Genomic DNA, 9,640 nt, shown 5'->3' with positions numbered 1-9,640 from the left:
AGGCAAGTGAAAAAATGTCAATGCGCTAAGCCCACCAAATTCTGTTCTGGCTAAGAGCCAGGTCAGCCAACCCACCCATTGTCAGCATTGTGACTTGCGAGGTCGATATGAATTGTTCATATGCAATGTAGCGTCACCATTATCTATAAATTATTTGGACATCATAAATTTGAAAAAGGTAAAGATGTCAAATATAATCACAACCCTTTTATGTGCAACATTATCTTTGATTGTTTCGGTTAGTATTATTTTTCCTTTTTTTTCCGTTGATGTGATTCATGACGCCTTCTATTTCTTTTCATTTCTTTGTTCTTGAGACATTGTTGCTCAGCGGGCTCTATCATTTTCTCTTTTACGTTCTTTAACATCAGTGATTGATAGCGATGAATTTGATGAAGCCTGACCATCTACTATATATAAATTATATAATAAAAAAAATAAGGGCCCAGAGATGTGCTTCTAAACAATATTCATGGGGTACTGCCATCGATCCCTCAATCTCTCTCCTCCTTTTTCACTTCATGTCTTTTCTCAACGTTCATGCATTGCCTTCACATGAAGGCAATGCATGAACGTTGAGAAAAGACATGAAGTGGAAAAAGGGCAGAGAGATTGAGAGATCGATGGCAGTACCTCCATGAATATTGTTTAGAAGCTATGTGAAGGCAATGCATGAACGTTGAGAAAAGACATGAAGTGAAAAAAGGGCAGAGAGATTGAGAGATCGATGGCAGTACCTCCATGAATATTGTTTAGAAGCACATCCACCACATTCCGGAATCTTTTCAACAGCCAAGCTATGCACTGGTGTAGGCTTAAACTTCTTTGTTTACATTGGCCATCATAGTTGGAGATTCCTTGCCTCACTGCATACAAGCAAAAGTATACTGTATTAGTCAGCCTTGTATCGGCCCATGCAACTATTGTACGGGAAATGGATGGAATTGCTTATCTTCAACATAAATATTTTTCTTGGTAAACCTAGGGGAGATGGACAAATAAATAGTCTGTGGACCTAGCTAGTTTGAGGTGTTTGAATAGCTCATTGGTATTGTTGTGGTGAAAACCTCAAAGTTCTGGCTCACCTCATCTGCCAGAAGAGCAAGTCCTTCATTCTTGAAGAATTTGACAATTTGCTTTGTGTTTTTTCTCGCGAATCTGTTGAAAGTGGAATACTGTTAGGTTCACTGATTCTTGTAAAAAAAAATGGGATATGATGTTATTATTGTCAGATAAGTATTTTTTATCCCAAAAACTTTAAGACATGTTAAAAAATTATAATCTGCAATGCCTTGTGAGGTATTATTAATGAGAAAACCATGCAAGACATGTCATTTTTGCATGTAACAAATAGACAAATAATTACCTATCTATATTGGGTTTCCTGGATTTGTGACAACAAGTGTCCCAACAGTGACGACTTTAGATCGATTCCCAAATTAATTTGTCAGACATACATATCATATTACTGCAGGTGCACTATGTTAGTAGCATGCAACAACAGCTGTATATACAATACGATCTTTACTAGTGACGATCAATTCATTAATCATAATGAATGACTTTATTGAACTCAGTGAATTATATGTAGGATTTAACTCAAATTTGTTGACTGAAACTCGAAGCTGAGATGTCTTTGATCTGATTCACAAGCAATATTGAACAGCAATACAGCACAGAAGCACCGTCATAGAACGTGCAAGGGAGCCGCCATGAAGCATCGATGCAGTGGGTACTTATGGAATAGGGCAGATAATGCAATCCTTCTTAGAACTTATCAGCAACTGCATCATCATGTGCTCCTTGTTGAAAATCCACATAAATGGACTGCCACTGATCAAAAGAAGATATACGGTATGTACAGCTGGGATTCCTCCATCTGTTAGGAAGATGTGTCCCTGTCACATGAAACCCATCACGGACAGCAGTTCCAGCTGCAATAATATGCAATCTAAAACAAGACTGAGATCCCGTAAAAATCTTTATAAGTATTCTAGCAAATCATCATTGTATCATGATTCTTGGAACAACCTGATTAAATGACTCGGCCTTGATCGAATATCAGTCATCAATTTGGGGAAACAAACATAATTCAAAGGAGCCGAAGTAAGGAACATGACTGAAGCAGGGCACCATGGATGACGAAGATAACGCAAGATTAATAGAAAAGGAAAAAGTCTACATAACTCCCTTAACTATCTGAACTATAAAACCGGATATTTTATCTCTTGAACTTTTAAAACCGGTCAAATAACCCCTGGAGTGGTTTTGGACGGTGATTTCGTTTTTTTCTTTTTTATTTATTTCCGTTGAATCTTTTAAAAAATTGTAATAAATCACAAAAAAATTATAAAATAAAAAATTCAATTTTGTTGAACTATGTTGAAGGGACTGCCGACAGAGGGCGGACGTTGCCGTAGATGTGAGTGAACCTCTCTGCCAATGGCGGTGGCGGCGAAGGCGAAGGCTACCTACGGTCCGTGACGCTGGGGTCCGTCACCAGGCGCTGCAAGTCGGCCCTCCGCCAAGGCAGGACCAAGCTACCCGGGAGCACCGACGCAAATCTGGCGGCTGTCGCTCCGAATCGCAGTAACAAACAAACCCAGACCCTGCTTAGCGTTGCAGCGGAGGCAGATGCCCTAGCGGCCGAGTGCCAACCTGAGCCTCAATTTAAACTTCAAAAGGAAACTCACACGATACGAATCCTAAGACTGATCGCAGCATTGGCTCAGGCCTTGTTTAGTTGGCAAAAATTTTGGATTTTGGGTACTGTAGCACTTTCGTTTGTTTGTGGCAAATATTGTCCAATCATAGACTAATTAGGGTCAAAAGATTCATCTCGTGATTTACAGACAAACTGTGTAATTAGTTTTTGTTTTCATCTAAATTTAATAGTCCATGCATGTGCCGCAAGATTCAATATGATGGAGAATCTTGAAATTTTTTGGAAACTAAACAAGGCCTCACGCTCACATCGTCTTGTCCCTCCCCACCCACCCACACCCCCGCAGCGATGTCTCGCCTATAAAAAGCGCACCCTTTTCCCCTTTTCCCCTTCCATTTCCAATCGAGCGGACCATTGGCAAGTTGAGCGAGGCTTAGGCCATAGGGAAGCGGCTCTGAGAGAAATAGGACCAAAATCGCTAGGTGGTCGATTTAAAGGCTCTTATCAGTGTCCAATCTGGGAGACCGCCTCAAGCGGCTTGGCTTGGACTTCAGGGACGACGTGGTGCAACTACATTCGCGCTGAGCTAATTACATGCAAGAAAGAGCTCATGGAATTCGAAATTTTCTCTGTTGTGACCCATGGATCCTGTTAGATACAACAACAAGAAGAAGAGCCTCGCTCAGTTGGGTGATCGTTTAGTGTGTTCACTAACTAGGACTTCATTTGGAAATGATGTTGTGCAGTCGGTTGTGCCGTGAACATACGTGCCACAAGGGGAATAAATGGCAAATGCATGTAATGATTGAATTGATATGAAATGAGAACATGAACTCAACTAGATCGCTCTCTCCAGTTCGTCTGCTCTTCCATCCCGTGCTTTCTTCTTCCAAATTCTAATTCCAATTCCAATTCCACTTCAGTTACAGTAATGTTCCCATTTAAACCCTATAAGTACAGAGTATCCACAGCCAGACATTACACATCGAGCACCGCTCATTGCCGCCTCTGATTCAGCCACACACACCTCAACCGCCACCCTCGAATCCAAGTTGGGCTTTGTTTAGTTTTGAATTTTTTTTTGGTTTTCGGTACTATAGCATTTTCGTTTTTATTTGACCAATATTGTCCAATCATGGACTAACTAGATTCAAAAGCTTCATCTCGCGATTTACAGGTAAACTATGCAATCAGTTTTTGTTTTCATTTATATTTAGTGCTTCATGCATGTGCCGCAAGATTCGATGTCATGGGAAATCTTGAATTTTTTTTAGTCTTTAGGGTGAACTAAACAAGGCCTGTCTTTGCGGATGACACATGGTGAGCTTATGTTGTAGACAGGTGTGGTGATTAACAGCTCCGGCCGTTCGGTGATGTGTACCTTCTCAATGCCTATCTCTACTATAATTGAAATCTACTCCAGCCAAATCCCACCTGCAACATCAACGACTTACAGCACATGTCCTATAAAATAGACGGCTCAGATTAAAACTATGATGACAACCTTACATCCTCGCTCGCCTCACGCCCTCACGCGTCGCCAGCCTCGCCTCGCCTCACGCCCTCACGCCGTATCGCAAAAAAACAATCCCCGTGAAAACCTCCGTAACTCCGAATCTCAGAAAACCACGTCGAGCTGCTGCCGCAACTTGCCGATCGTGGCCGTGGAGGAAGGCCGAACACTCCGTATCGCACAAACCCGATTCCGGCCGTGGAAGCCGTGGAGGACCGCGTCACAGAAAACCGATCCCGGCCACGGAGGACCGCGTCGGGCTGGTGCCGCAGCTTGCCGATCCCGGCCGTGGATGAAGGGTGCAACCTCCATTTTTGCCCGATCCCAGCCGTGGAAGACCGCCTCAGGCTGCTGCCGCAGCTAGGTCGGCTAATTCGCGCGATCCATCTCCGCCTTCATCTACCACAATTGACGCTCAGCTTCTCCTTCATCTCTGAACGCCTCGTGAAGAACCAGGTCCACTTGTGCATTCCACTGTGCTTCTTCTACTACTGCAATATATATATATATATATATATGTATATATATATATATATATATATATATATATATATATATATATATATATATATATTATACTTCTACTATGAATTTATGCCTGCATTAAATTTTGTTTATCTCTCTGAATTTATGCCTGCGTTATTATTTGTTTGTCTCTAAATTTGTTCATTCTGATTATTCTCTTGTGGACTACCGCGATCCTTTGAAAAATCAAAAGGTGTTGCCTCCTCACCTACTCAATGTCGACGGTCCGAGATACGCCCAGTGCACTAAGTGACATCACTAACGTCGCAGGTATGATGCCAAATAGGGTACATGTATAGTATTTGTGGGTGTCTATTTATTTTCCATCTCTCTATAGATGATGCCCGACAGACGAGGGAAGAACGAAACTTGCGGCAACGGGCTCATCGAGCCGAGATGTCCGACGAACGAAAGGAGGAGATGAGAAGGAAACAACGTGAATACTCGCGTCAATATCGACAAAGGAAGAATGTCGAATCCCAGAACTCTGCACTTTGTTTGGACAAAGAAAATATAGAATCTACGGCTATTGGTAAATATCGCATACATGACATGAATTATTATAGTACAAATACGAGATGATGTCACTCTATTTATTACTACAACAATTTATACGAGATGACACTCCATTTATGCAGGTGATCAGCATTTTGGGATAGACCAAAATTCACCATTTATTACGAACGAGTCAAATACTGAGCCAACTACAGATGGGAATCATAGCTACAGTGGAATGCTCACAGGAGTCATGATAGAAAGTAGACTACCTTTGAACAACGGTAACTATCTATTACCATCACTTCATGTGGCATATCTCATCCCAATGATGACTAGCCTCACAAAAGTGGATATGCAAATACTGCTAACACAGTGATGGACACAAGAAATAACCAACATCGAAAGAGGAAAGTTGAGTTGACCAACGAAGAGTTACAAGAAAAGAGAAGGAAGGCTGCTGAGTACCAACGTCAATATCGAGCACGAAAAAAGGCTGAGTTGCAAAATAATAAAACCACGAGCATTGCCAATCAAGACAGTGGTGGAGTAATTGTTCAACCGTCCACAACCGCAAGTGCGAATTTGGGAACTGGATTATCGACAATAGTGCAAATTGATGACTCTGAGGAGCCTACAGATTGGTTACACAAAAATGATAATTATGTTCCTACACGTAGGGAACCACCTATTACAGCTGAGACAGGCCTACACATCAAGGACACTATGTTTTCCTATACTATGTTTTTAATATTTTTTTGTGGTAATATTAAATGTGTTTATGCATAAGGACAATTACCCGCGCAACACAGGAACCATGTACATGTCCACTCCGATGAAGAAGAATTTGACCGTGAACTATTTGAACCAATAAATGGTGGAAGGGATGGTGATGAAGATGACATGGAAGATGGACATGGATTGCACAATGAAAACTTAGACGATGATGACAGATTCATTCAGCGACATGCACAAGGTCAACGCTATGAGTCATATCGCGTGCTTCCAGAGGGAAAGGCTGCAAATGTTCAGCCACATGATGATCCGTATGACTATATCTACCAGAACCTGCCAGAACGACATAAATTGAGAAATGTCCCTGACTGCAGTTTTTGTGGTGCGATTAGGTTTCAGTATGAGACACCTGAGTTTTGTTGTAGAAAGGGCAAAGTACAGATACATATACCAGATGTTCCTACAGAGCTAAAGAGGTTGTTCACAAGCCAAGAGCACAGTGATGCAAAGTATTTTAGGAAACATATACGTTATATCAACTCACATTTTGCGTTTGCAAGTCTAGGGGTTACCACTGACGATAGTGTAAAAAGTCCAGCAGGGTCCGGTGTTTACACATTTCGAGTTCATGGCGGTTTGTACCACCGTCTTGACCATATTGTGGCAGGTGATGACAGTGCTCGGCATCTACAGCTATACTTTTATGATACAGAAGATGGGGCCTTATCACATAGGGTCAAAAGGTCCCCTGATCTTAATGTAAACCTCATACGGACTATCCTTGCAATATTGCAAGATAACCCATATGTGAGTACTTTTAGGAGAAACAGGGATTTTCCAAATTTGGATGAGTATCGGATTGAACTCAATACAAATGTCACACCTGACCAAAGAAGGTACAATGCCCCAACGACATCCCAAGTTGCTGCTATTTGGATGGAAGGGAACGATCCACAAAGAAGTTTTGATAGAAGTGTGATAGTATATGGGAAATCTGATCGTCGTCCGCAATATATCCGAGCATGGCATGGTTGTTATGACCCCTTAGCTTATCCTTTATATAACCCACGAGGGGAAACATGATGGAACAAATTTATGTCGTACAGTGGGAGTCCAGTCGCTCCACCAGCTTCAACACCGGCCTCTACTAATAATCATGGTATTAACTCGTAATAATATATATACCGGTACTAGATGATTTGATGATATATCTATATATATTAATATGGTCTAATGTTTTAACTAACTAGCAGCAGAGAATCAAGTAGAAGGAGACAATGACGTACAAGAAGGGGACGTGCTGGGTGCAGCTGCAGAACAATCTTCTAGATATGTCACTGCACGAGAATACTACTGCTTCAAGTTGCAAATTAGACGGGGAATTTTCAACATTTTATTATTCGGAGGGCGTCTTTTCCAGCAGTGGGCTGTGGATATGTATATAAAAATTGAGTCTATGAGACTAGATTGGTACTCTAATCCTGATAATCAAAAACTTATACGTGCGGAATTATACCAGGTAACCAATCATGTTCTACTGTTCATAAATATTTTTATTACCTTGGCAACATTCGAATTGCATAAAGCTAAAATAAAGTGCCAAAATCTATTATTGTAGGGACTGGTTGATGTTATTATCTCTGTTGGTGAGACGCAGGGTTCTAAGGTTGGAAAGAGAATTGTGTTGCCAAGATCATTCCCAGGATGCGATCGAGACATGCAACAAAGATTCCTTAATGCTATGGCTATTGTGCAGCGATTTGGCAAGCCTGATTACTTCATCACCATGACATGCAATCCATACTGGGAAGAGATAACAAGCAATCTGGAACCAGGCCAGGACCCACAAGATAGGCCGGAGCTGTAAGCATGTTTAACACCTGATTCTATATTAACTAATAATGTCCATGTCAAATATCTGCTAATCAATTAATGAAAAAATAAAAAACTTGCAGGTTATAAGTCTTTATATACAATTGATGCGGAATGAAGAGCACCTTCTTCATAGAGAAGGTGGATCTGTTTATTTGGAGAATACATGGTTTTCTCAATTGCTACAAGGTGACGGAGAGCAAGATGAGTCGAAATTGAGCTATACTCAAGACGACGTGGTTGAGACAAGGGTTCAAAATTATTTAGATGTTGATATGGTAGGCTTCACTATATAAAATGTCATGCAAATTTTTAAACCCTTTCAAAAGTACATAAATAATTTAGATAAATCTATATTACTGCAGGTCTTTCTTCCGATCAACATTACAAAGTTTCACTGGTACCTAGCAGTCGTGAATGCTTCAGAAGGTGAAATACATGTTTTGGATTCATTTGGAGAAAATATGACAAACTGGACAGATCTCAAATATACGGTAAACAAAAAAACGACTGAGGCACATACTTGTTTACAACTCTTCGATATCTCTTTCTTAAATAATTTTGATGTGTCGATCAATCCAGTTAATAGGACTGGAAAGACTCATAAAGCATGCACTGCTCTCTACACCACTGGACCAAACAAAATGGAAACACGGTGTCGAAGTGTCAACTTGGGAGATTAAACATAAGATTGCCAAACAAATGCAAAAAGATGGGTAAAATATCTTTCTATCGTGTCCTAACCAGCTACAATATGTCTATATCTCATATTTGTATCTCATATATTTTTAAAAAATTGTTTTGGAATATGGACAGTTGTAGCTGTGGTTTATGGCTCATTAATTACATGGAATATTGGACAGGAACTGTTTTATCTGACCAAATCAGCCAGGTAATTCTTTAAAAAAAATTCTAAACATAGTCATTACTTTTTGATTGGTTAATATGAGAACTTGCTCATAATTTCAGAAAGATATAAGTAACTTCAGGTATAAACTACCTGCTCCCCATTAAATGAAGCAAGAGGCTTACCGGATGATGGAGATCAATATGAGACTAACAATATTGAGGATGATGACGTCACAGATGATCTGGATATTTTAATGTCAGGTGACATCAAGTTAACACGCACATTAAAGTGGAAAAGTAGAGAAGATCTATTATCAGCAATTTACACAATCATCCATTTGATTGGAAGTGATGAAACTTTTGAGTAAGTCATTCTAAATATTTCCGTTGTCTGTCTTAGATTTCCTATAAAATTAATTTAATCTTTGTCATTGTTTATTTAGCAAAGACCGGGTGCGAAGTACAAGACCGTACCCAATTTCTTTAAGTCTTAGGAAGATTAAAAATATTTTAAATGAGGATCGAGAGATAGATCATGAATGCTTTAATATGGCTATTCGGATAGCTGTGTGCAACCAAGATATGATGCTGAAGAAACAAAAATATCACTTCATGGACCTCAGATTTGCTGTAAGTTGAAATAAAAATTTATAATTTATCAAATACTTACAATATTTAGTTGTACAATTACTTTAGATGTTTGATTTTTTTTGCAAAATCATCAGGAAATAACTAGGTTCGGACGAGATCAACGATGTTGTGGTAAGATTGATAAGGTATACCATGAAAAATTAAGAAAAGTACTAGAGTGTTGGCCAAACATGGAGTACAAAATTAGAGATTGTAGCCATGTATGTTATGTTATGTGTATTGATTTACAAAATTAATTTATTCTGTTTACCACTAATAGTTTCTATGTTTGTTTTTAGATTCTACTACCATATTATAAGGATGGAACTTACATTTTATTTATATTGGATATGCAA

Source organism: Sorghum bicolor, chromosome 7 (assembly GCF_000003195.3).
Source record: "Sorghum bicolor cultivar BTx623 chromosome 7, Sorghum_bicolor_NCBIv3, whole genome shotgun sequence".
Taxonomy (NCBI): Eukaryota; Viridiplantae; Streptophyta; class Magnoliopsida; order Poales; family Poaceae; genus Sorghum; species Sorghum bicolor.
This window is presented reverse-complemented; position numbering follows the sequence as displayed.